This window comes from Maylandia zebra, linkage group LG15 (genome assembly GCF_041146795.1).
Source record: "Maylandia zebra isolate NMK-2024a linkage group LG15, Mzebra_GT3a, whole genome shotgun sequence".
Classification (NCBI taxonomy): Eukaryota; Metazoa; Chordata; class Actinopteri; order Cichliformes; family Cichlidae; genus Maylandia; species Maylandia zebra.
In genome coordinates, this window is record NC_135181.1 from 37,868,600 (window position 1) to 37,878,829 (window position 10,230).

A 10,230-nucleotide genomic window follows, 5' to 3' on the forward strand; every position below is an offset into this window, starting at 1 on the left:
ATGCTGGCATGTTTTATCATGCCCTCACTGCACTGTAAATTATGCATCTGGTTTGCTGCTCATTATTTTTAGGTAACGAGGGACTGTTCTCGGGCTATATGTACTAGCTCCTTTCTTTCTTTTCTTCAGTTTTTTCCCCTTTTCTCTTATTTTTCCCTACTGGTTTTGTGTTTATCTGCATCATTACGGAGTGTAAATCCAGTCCACAAATCCACTGTGTCTTGGCATTAACAGAAACAGCATTAACACAAATTCTCTGATACTAAAAATTAGTATTTAAAAATGCTGGAGATTACAATGCAGTAATGCTACTGGAATAGGGTAAGGGGGTAACTTAAATCATTCAAATATATTTCTTTTCTACAGTGTGTCTTTTGTCCTGTGTCTCTCGCTCCCACCCTTTTTAACAGGAAGGTTTCTTCCTGTTAAAAAGGAAGTTTTTCCTTTCCACTGTCACCAAGTAATCGCTCATAGGGGGTCATGTGATTGTTGGGGTTTTCTGAGCATGGTTCAACTGTTGTTGTGATTTGATTCTATGACATTAAAAATGAATACATGGTGAATCATGTATTCATTCACTTATGTGAATGGAGTAAATACATTTACTTCTATGTCTCATGCTAGCAATAAGGATCTATAGTTTTTTTTTAATGCTACAAAAACAAAATGCATTCATTCATTTTTATTACATGACAATCAGGCCAAAGACAGTTTCTAGCTGAACAAAAGTTCTGTTGCTTGTTGTAGTCAATCGAATTATTTGTTAGTTATTTCAATAATTAATGTCAAACCAGTTGATTATTTTTATATGGAGTGATAATTTAAAGGAACTGAATATGATTTATTGAAATATAGACTTTGAGTGATAAGCTATTTGGTGATTAGGCTTTGATAAAGCTGCATAGCAAAACAAAGTCTAACTAGAAAATGCATTTTCTGAGGTAACTGCAATGTGAATGCTGATAGCTGAATGTTTCTAGCTGGAATGAAATAATAAAGTTCAAAATGTTGAATGAGCTGAAAAATACAGAACTTTTCACCTAAAAAGAAAAGTGCAGAACTGTTGAAAGCTGATGTTCACACAGAAGAAGTTGGAAAGTAGCTGAACATGTTTACAATGTACATTTGAAAACGCTGAGTAATGAAAAAAAGAAAATTTACAATCACAAAACATACTAATGAATATTAAAAGTTCATATTCTTTTAATCACTGTGTTACGTTCCCCTAAAAGGGTCCAGGCGATGAGGGAAAGTAACAAAAAGTGTCTGGGTTGGAAAAAGGAGACAGAGAAGAAAAATGGTCAAATTAAAGAGTTTTATTAAAAGTTTTATCAATAACTCAGCTAAAAGAGATGGACAAGCCGCTATCACCATTTAAAGAAACAAAACAAAACTCAAGCGTCAGTCAGTAAATTGAAAAGTACGTCAGAAAAGAGATTAGTAACCAAACACACTCCTCTCCACCGAGCAGGAGCAAGCAATCACAAAATACAGCTCACTAGCTGCAAACACCAAACACACAGCTCACTAGCTCCAACCACTTACATGGCTCTCTGACACCAGAGCTCACCTTTCTCTGGGCTTAAATACCTTTAATTGCTGAAGGACGGCAGCTGTAAAAAAAGAAAAACATGGCACCTAAGGCAGGAGAGCTGGTAGGACATGCCCACACAGGCAACTTCAGGAGGAGGCCCTGCTAAGGCCGCAACAGCTGAATGACTGAAATGTTGGAGAATCCACTACAGACAGCTAAATGCTGTAAGTTTAATCATCCAGTCACAAAAGGTGATTCTAAACGTCATCATCTGATTCCAGCTGCCCAGATATGAACCACCTGTGTGCAGAAGAGAAATCCACCAATGAACAATAAGCTTGAATTTAGCAGGCCAAACAAAATGCTCTATCCAGTTGGCCTGCACTACTGACATACTATTATTCTGTGGCAAAACCCTGTCAAATCTACTTCGGTGCACCTATTGAAAAACTGCATCTAAATCCAACACCCTAACTCCTGTCAAAATCAATTTCAAACCACGAGGATCCCGAGGACTTGTTCTACACAACAGTGTGTTCTTTATGCTCCTGCTGTCAAAAATATGGTCACAGGAATGATTTAAAAAGTGGGGTCATTCCTGCTGTTGAGATAAACTTCTCACTAAAAATACAATGGTTTTTTTTCTGTGGGTCTGTTAAAAGGTTATCCTTCTACTTGGAACCACACAGTTTAAAAAGTTTACATCTCTGAGGTTTGAAAGACACACTGTTGGAAAGAGAACAACGGTGGCTACGTTTTGAGGGTAACATGATGGCTGCAGAGCAAACACTGTGCAGACAGCAGCAGTTGAATTAGTAGTTTTTAAGATTACAATTAATGTTGGCAGATTGACAGATAGAGCTCATCAAACAGGCAGGTGTGAGCCTGGTTGCTACAGAGACTCCAGCCAGTGGCACCACACACGCACGCACACACACACACACACACACACACACACACACACACACACACACACACAGAAATCCGCCTCGCTTTTGCTGCTTTAAATAAACAGAAAAGTAACCCCAAAACAAACGCTTCCTAAGAAAAAACTTCAAGTCATATTGACAAAATTCTTTCACCGTGAGCGCCAGCAATGTCCAGTCTACAGAATTCTCATTTTTCATGCCTGTGGAGTTTATTACATGGACGTGGTGACAGTGTAAAGACAGCCTGTACTTCTGATTTTCAGACGAATTGATGAAAAGTCCGGGAATCTGGCTGCAGTGAGGAGCGCCGGCGGCGCGACCGTCGCTTCTTTGACAATGCCGGGGCCGGCGTGTCAGGCTGAGGTACCACCAGCTGGTCGGGCTGGAAAGCAGCCTGGTTAGGAGAATAGAGGTGGAGAGTGTTAAGCAAAAAATCCGCCACAAGAGAGAGAGAGTCTATTACCCAGGGGAAGCAAAGAAGCATCTCCTGCAATTGCTTCTCCACAGCGTGATGAAACTCCTCTCCAGGCGTATTTATCCATAGGTCACACAAACCTGACTCAAGGATCCAGCGTTGGCCTCAGCTCAGCTACAGTCTTAAATGCCGCTCCCTTGACGAGCGTAATCTACTGCAGCTGGCAGAGGACGACGAGCGGCAGGTGTGGCTGTCTCTAGAGCAGAAACACTTCCGGGTTCGCAGTCTCCTCAGCACACCAAAACCTCCAGAAGCTCACACGGAGATACATGGAGAAAAAGGAGAGAAAACCAAAACACCACATGGAAATATAAACATAAACATACACTAAAATACATGAGCCCTGGGTCCCTAGACCCAGGCCATGACACTTTGGTATTGTAGCCAAATGTCGTGACACAAAAACCAACCAAGCTGTTGCCATTAAAGTCAACAAGAGCCACACTGATGTTCAGCAAGAGGCAAAACTGGAAAGTTTCATCCTGGAGCAGCTGTGAAGGTTGGATCCAGATGCCGCCAACATTGTTAAATGGAACGGCTTTTTCCTTGACGGAGAGCGGGTTTGCCTAAAGTTTGAACTCCTTGATCAATGCCTGTGGGACTACATACGGGACCGGAATAAACAGGGTCTCCCCATAAGTGAAGTCACAAATGCTCTGTCCCACCTGGGTTCTGTGGGAATGGTGCATGCTAACCTCAAACCTGGAAACATCATGGTTGTAAACCGTCATGAGTCTCCAGTCAAAGTCAGACTTATAGACTTTGGCTTCGCATGTCCTGCGTCTGCAGTGAATCCTAGTGACTGTGTGGGGACGGTTGGTTATAGTGCACCTGAGGTTATGCTTGGCCTTCCTTATAATGAAGCAAGTGACATGTGGTCTCTGGGGCTGGTAGCTGTGGAGCTTGCTACAGGGGTGCCACTCTACCCGGTGGAGAATGAATATGATTATCTGAAATTCATCATAGAGACTCGTGGTCAGCCACCAGATCATGTTTTAGACTCTGGCGTGTACACTGATGACTATTTCATTGAAAACAACTACATCCAACAGCGCTGGACATTTAAGACAGAAGAACAATTTCAGTACGAGACAGGATATCCATCCCTGGAGACTCGATACATAAAACTTAAACGTCTTGATGACCTTGAACACATAATGAAGGTTAGACGAGGACCAGAAGATGACCAAAGCTTATTTGTCAGACTAATTAAAGAGATGTTGGCCTTGGATGCACACCAGCGCATAATACCCTCGGAGGTTCTCCGGAATCCCTTTTTCAACCCTGGCCTCTCTAACAGGTTCCCATGTATTGACATTGAGAAACCACACAGAATCAATCTCCAGAAGGGAGAAACAAAAGTGTGGATCATTGGGTCAAGGTACATCAGACGAGGCGTGAGTGACGCAAAAGAGATATTCGGAGAAAATTTCGGACTTAATGCCAAAGTCCAGTGGTTTGGCAAAGGAGGGATGCGCTGGAGCAGAGTTCTTCCTCGTTTTTATGAGGAGCTATCCACACAGAGCCCACCTGACATATTGGTAATCCATGCTGGGGGCAATGATTTGGGACTCATGTCTGCTTATCAACTTTCTTCTGTCATTGAGAAGGAATTGATGCAACTGCACACAGAGTTCCCCTCAATGGCAATTGTATTTGATATTTGATATTTGATATACCTTTATTAGTCCCACAAAGGGAAATTTCATAAGGCTGCCGACCTATTGCACGCGATGGCGGCGCCATCTTAACCTCCGACCATACATACACTACACAAAGCATCACATGGGGAAGACAGGTCAGAGAGGTATAACAATGGAAAATGCACCACATGAGGAAAGATAAGGAGAAAAAAATAACTCCCCCCAGACTGAGCTCCAACAGGGAGATCAGTTTGAGAACAGAAAAAAAACACCTCTGCACATAGCAGATGAAAAAACTCTTAATACACCAAAGAAACACATGACAAGCAACAGGGGTGGGTAAAGGGTGAGAGACAGCCGAATTAGACAGTACATCTGGGCCTGCGTGCGCTGGTCTCCTTGATCCCCGTCAGCATGGGAAGGGAATAAGCTTTGAAGGCGTTTGGAAAGGGTATATTCATCCATCAACGAGGAAGATTGTGAACGCCACCATTAGAAAGGCTGTCAACCACTTTGCTGGAGCATCCATGCTTTGGTTGAGGTTTGGTTAGGAGTCAAAGACCACTAAGGCTGGTAGAGGTGCAGCGCTATCGTCGTGATTGTATTTGACACACGAGGCAGCTGCGGTTGCGGGCGCTTCGTTATTGCGACGGCCCCACATTTCACTATTGAGGGCTAAGGGTCGGCGAAGAACAAGAACAAGAGGAGCAGGCCGAGGAGGAAGAGGAAGAAGGGAACGAAAATTAGGAGAATGAGGACGAGGACAACTCAAGAGCCCGGACACTCGCAGACGAGGAGCGCTAGTTGGAGCAGGAGGACGAAAACGGCGAGGTGACGGACCATTGGTTTGTGGCCGCAGAAGATGACGGCCACGAAATGCAGTTGCAACTGTGCCAGGCTGATGGCTCAAAAGGCGAGTCGAAAGGCCTAGAAGTAGATGAAGAAGGTGAGTTGAAAGGACAAGAAGAATATGATGAAGAAACTGACCGCCAGGGGCGGGTTGCCGAGCTTTGGTGCGAGGATGATGACTGCACTGAAGGTGGCGTTGACGATCGTGGCCGTGCTGAAGATTGCGGCCATGATGATGTTGGCAAAACTTGCGGACCAGATGGGGCCGAGGATTACGACGACAACAAAGCCGTAAGCATCGGGTGTGTGAGTGACGATGATGGGAGGACTTTCGCGAGCAGGGCAGCGGGGAGGACGAGGACAAGTGCGACAGGAAAACCAAGAGCAACACCGAAGAAGAAGACGATGATGAAGACGATGCAGAAGAAGATGATGATGATGATGACGACTGTGACAGGTGAGACCTGAGTCTGGGAACTGCCCCTGGTAGGTGGAGCTGGTTTGTGTCCCTTTCATAAGCTCAGGTGTGGGCAATTAGGTATTCTCTAGCAAACCTGAAGCTGCGAGTGCTTGGTCCAAGCTGGGCAAGTTGGTATTTTTAACTTCTTTCTATGAAAGCTTGATGCGGGCCCCCCTAAACTTCTGTTAGAACGGTAGGTTATACAAAAATGTACCACTTGAGTTCTGGCTGTTGGCAGAGATTTACAGTTATTTGCACCCTTGTAGGTGGGAAAAATTGCGTTCCTGTGAGAACCGTGTAGTGGACTTCACCGGCACTGACTCACATTTATTAGGGTGTGATGCAAACTTGTGGACAGGTAACGAAAACAATACAGTTGAGGGATACTCCTGCTGCGTTTTACTGTCCAGCGTAAGTCATCTCCTGCCTTTTATTTACGGAGTACCGAGCTGCTGCTTTGCTGAGTGGATTTCTGGCTGCAGGCAAAAGACCCGACACATCAGTGTGTTTTAATTTGTTTCAACTTGGTGTAATTTGACAGACTGTGACTGCTGCTGCTGTCGATTTTGTTTGCTTGTTGTTTTATTTTTTTGTATCAGTAGGCACCGCAGATACTGATTGTCTTTTAGTGTTTTACCCTTTTTTTATATATATATTGTTGCAGACGGTGAAGGCGCTGCGTGGAAAACAAAACCTTTTTTTGTCTCTGCCGCTTTTTGCATGCACAGCGGTGGGCCTGAGTGAAGACGGCACTGAAGATTTGCCTTTTTCTATAGTGTCTTGCCCATTTGGGGTTATGTGTGAGTTGCCGTCCCTTTTTAACGTGTGTGATTTGTTGATTTGTTCTTAAACGGTTCCCCGCAGCGCTTATCCTGTCTCACGGGAAATCATACAACTTTATCATTTTTTTGTCGTAGTTAATAAAGTAAAGTTTTTCATTGTTTTTAGGTACCGCTGTTATACCGTTACTTTTATTTTGTATTATAAATTGAACTTTTTAACTGACTGTGCGCCTACGGCTCTGTCCTATTTTAAATAGGTACTGTTAGGTTTTGTATTGTTGATTGTCATCTATGCTTAGAAATATTTAACCATGAAGAAGGTACCTACCACGGGTCACATGACGAAGGAGATGAAGATGGAGGAGAAGAAGAAGAAGAAGGCCAAGAAGGCAACCTCAACCCACAAGGACGAGGCCCCACCGAAGAGGCTGTAGCAGGTACGTTAGATGGGTACGTTCAATGAGGATTTGAAGGGTCTCCCCACTGAAATACATTATAAATTTTTGTTGAATAAAGTTGAATAATTTAAAAAATATAAAAGTTAAAAATGAGAAAGATAGAAGCATTAATGTCCAAAAGAAGAGGAGTCTAACGGTGGTTGAATGGTTTTTCTAAGTTGAACGGTGTTGAAGGAGATAGATGGCAAAAAACGTATGGAATAGATAACAAAATATTATATTAATAAAGATTTATCAGCATTCACACTAATAAAGGCAGGATGTAGAAAAAGACCATTGCTCTCAGAGTCTAGGTGCTGGATGTAGCAGAGGTGAAGCTGGGATTTAAAAATGAAAGTCTGAAAGGCAGAATGATGGAAGAGCACTGAGATTTAAAGAAAAGAGGCTGATTGGCTAAAAGATTGTTGGCAAGAACACAACTGGAAAAGAGTGTTGATGACAGAATTAAGTGTGTCCGTGTGGGAAACTGGAAGTAAAGTAAAGAATCGACTAGCAGCCCAAAGACCCAGGAAAGGAGGCAGATGAGTGAATACTGATTTTCCTTATTGAACTTACACAAAGCTTCCTGGCTTCCTTTAGGTTGCTGAACAGTTTCCATCAGATTTGGCATAGATTAAGATAGCTTGTTTATGACGTCATTAGGTATGAAATAGAAAGCTGCCTTGCAGGCATCCCAAACCTGCTCCAAGTTCTTTGGTTCCAAAGCGCCCTCCATCATTTGTCTTCAGATGTGCTCGATAATATTCATTACAGGAGACTGTGCTGGCCAGTGCTGAAGGACTTAGATCTTCTTTACCTTGAGAAACTTCATAGTGGAACTTGATATGTGCTAAAGAGCTCCATCTCCACTAAAGAATCTAACCAGAGTTATAGTTAAGGAAGAATCTCTTGATATTTAGCGCTGTCAGTGTTTCCATCTACCTTACATATCCCCCTGGCACTTCCATACTGGGTGTAACCCCAAGCTATAATCTTCCCACGTCCAAACTTGATGGTTTTCTGGCTAACCCAGAGGTCCAAACGAGTCGATGACAATACTGGCAGTGGTTACGATCTGAAAAATCTAGTTGTCTGCTTTCCAACCTTTTTGCAAACTTTATTGCTTGCCAAATGAAACTCAGTGTTTAACATTGGTTTTTAGAGGTTATTTGATGAACAATGCTTGTAGAAACAAGTCTTGCTGGTGTCAATTCACTTCTTCTGAAACTCACCCGTGTTCCCTTGAGGATTATTAAAGTCACAGCCTGTCTTTGACCATTCAGTTCTCAGAGTCTGTTGTGGTCTTTGCAGGGTTGAGTTCTGAACCTTTAAGAGATATTTCCAGGTTGGTTTCTTTATGTTTACATTCAGTGGCTTTTTTAGTGGTAGTTATCTGGGCTCTAGTCATAGTTATACTTTGTGTGTACTCAATTGTTGTTTCGGTAATTTTTGTTCTCTTTATCATGTCAGTGTCAAGTCTCCTGTTTTATTTTATTAGTTTCATGTTCGTTGTGTTCAGTTTTGCTTCCCCTTGTCTCATTAGTTAGATTTTGCTTACCTGTGCCTTGTTTTCCCAGGCTGAGTCCTCTATCCCTGGTTACTTCCTGTGTGTTTTTAAGCCCTCGGGTTTCCTCAGTTCCTTGTTGTGTAGTACTGTTTGTTTCACTGTGGTTCTCTGTGTATTTCACATCTCTGTTTACTGGACTTTTCACCATCCTAATAGATTACTGAGGCTGAAGCAGGTAAAGGTTTACTTTTGTTTATTCAGATCTGTCCTGCACGTACACCCCACATACGAAAACCACCTACCCTCCTATGCCTATTACGCTCTCTTGAATATGTAAGGCCTCTGAGATTCCTCTTGGTACACCTTTGCAAATCTCTAATCTGTTGGCTTTTGCTAACCACCATCATTTTCACCTGTCACAGAAGACTTGTCCAAAATCTCACCTGCCTAACATTAATCCCATTTATTAACTTTTATTTGTGATGAGTCTGATCCACAGGTCAAGGCATTGCAAAATCATGACAAAGACTGCATATCTAGGATTTACTGTGGCCTACAAATTAAAACCATTACATTCCAACAAGTCTTTCATCCAAACAAAAATTGCTATATTGATTTTTCAAAGCTGTCCACCATCACACTATGGACTCACTCATTTTGCCACAAACTACTGATGTTTAATTCATTGTGATTATTTTGGCTCATTCTTATTTAATGTATTAACACTCAAGATATTAACTATAGTCAATGTAATGTATATACATCCTGGGACTTTTCTAGAGTGTTGGCTATTGTCAAAATGAATTAATATTGTAATATTGTATTATAACTGCAAACCAAATAAAAAGTGTCTCCTTATGTTTTTTGCTGATGTGTGTGTGTGTGTGTGTGTGTGTGTTTAGCTGTGTAAAATATTCTGTGTTTCAAACAAGAGAGAAAAATGTGAACTCATCCCTTTAATTTGTCTTCCCAAAACTCTCATTCATATGTTACAGTGCCAAAGTTAAAAAAAGAAAAAACAATGCACAAATCGAACATACTTGCTTCTGACACAGCTTGAGCTGTTTTGAAAGCAGGCAACACAATGCTGCACAGAAAATTTTATCCATGTTCAGTCAAGAGAACACTGGAGGAAAAAATGTTTATTTGGTAAAAAATAAATAAATAAATAAATAAAGGAGCAGTACATTGACAGCCTCAGAAGTACATTGACAGCCTCATCCATATTCATGAAGGCTTGTGACATAAAAAGAGGACACAAATGTGAACATGGAAATGGAAATGACACATTTATATGATTTCTTCTCCACTTTCCTCCCTAATCTCCTCAAGTCAGCTGAGTGCTCACTTTTTTCTTTTCCTTGTGTTTTTCTTTCTTTTTTTCTGTCAATCACACTCATTTCGTCAATCCCCTCCTCCCCTTTTCCTTGGTCGTATTCCGGAGTGCAGTCAGTGCTCCGCCATATCTGCAAAGCCGTGTTGCTAATGTCGGACAACACTGTTGAAGACAACCACCTCACAAAAGTGTTACTTTTGGCCTAGTCCTACATGGCTGCTGTGATTGTCACGTCCAAACAAGAAAACAGACACTGCATTGAGAAGAATTGGGTGCAT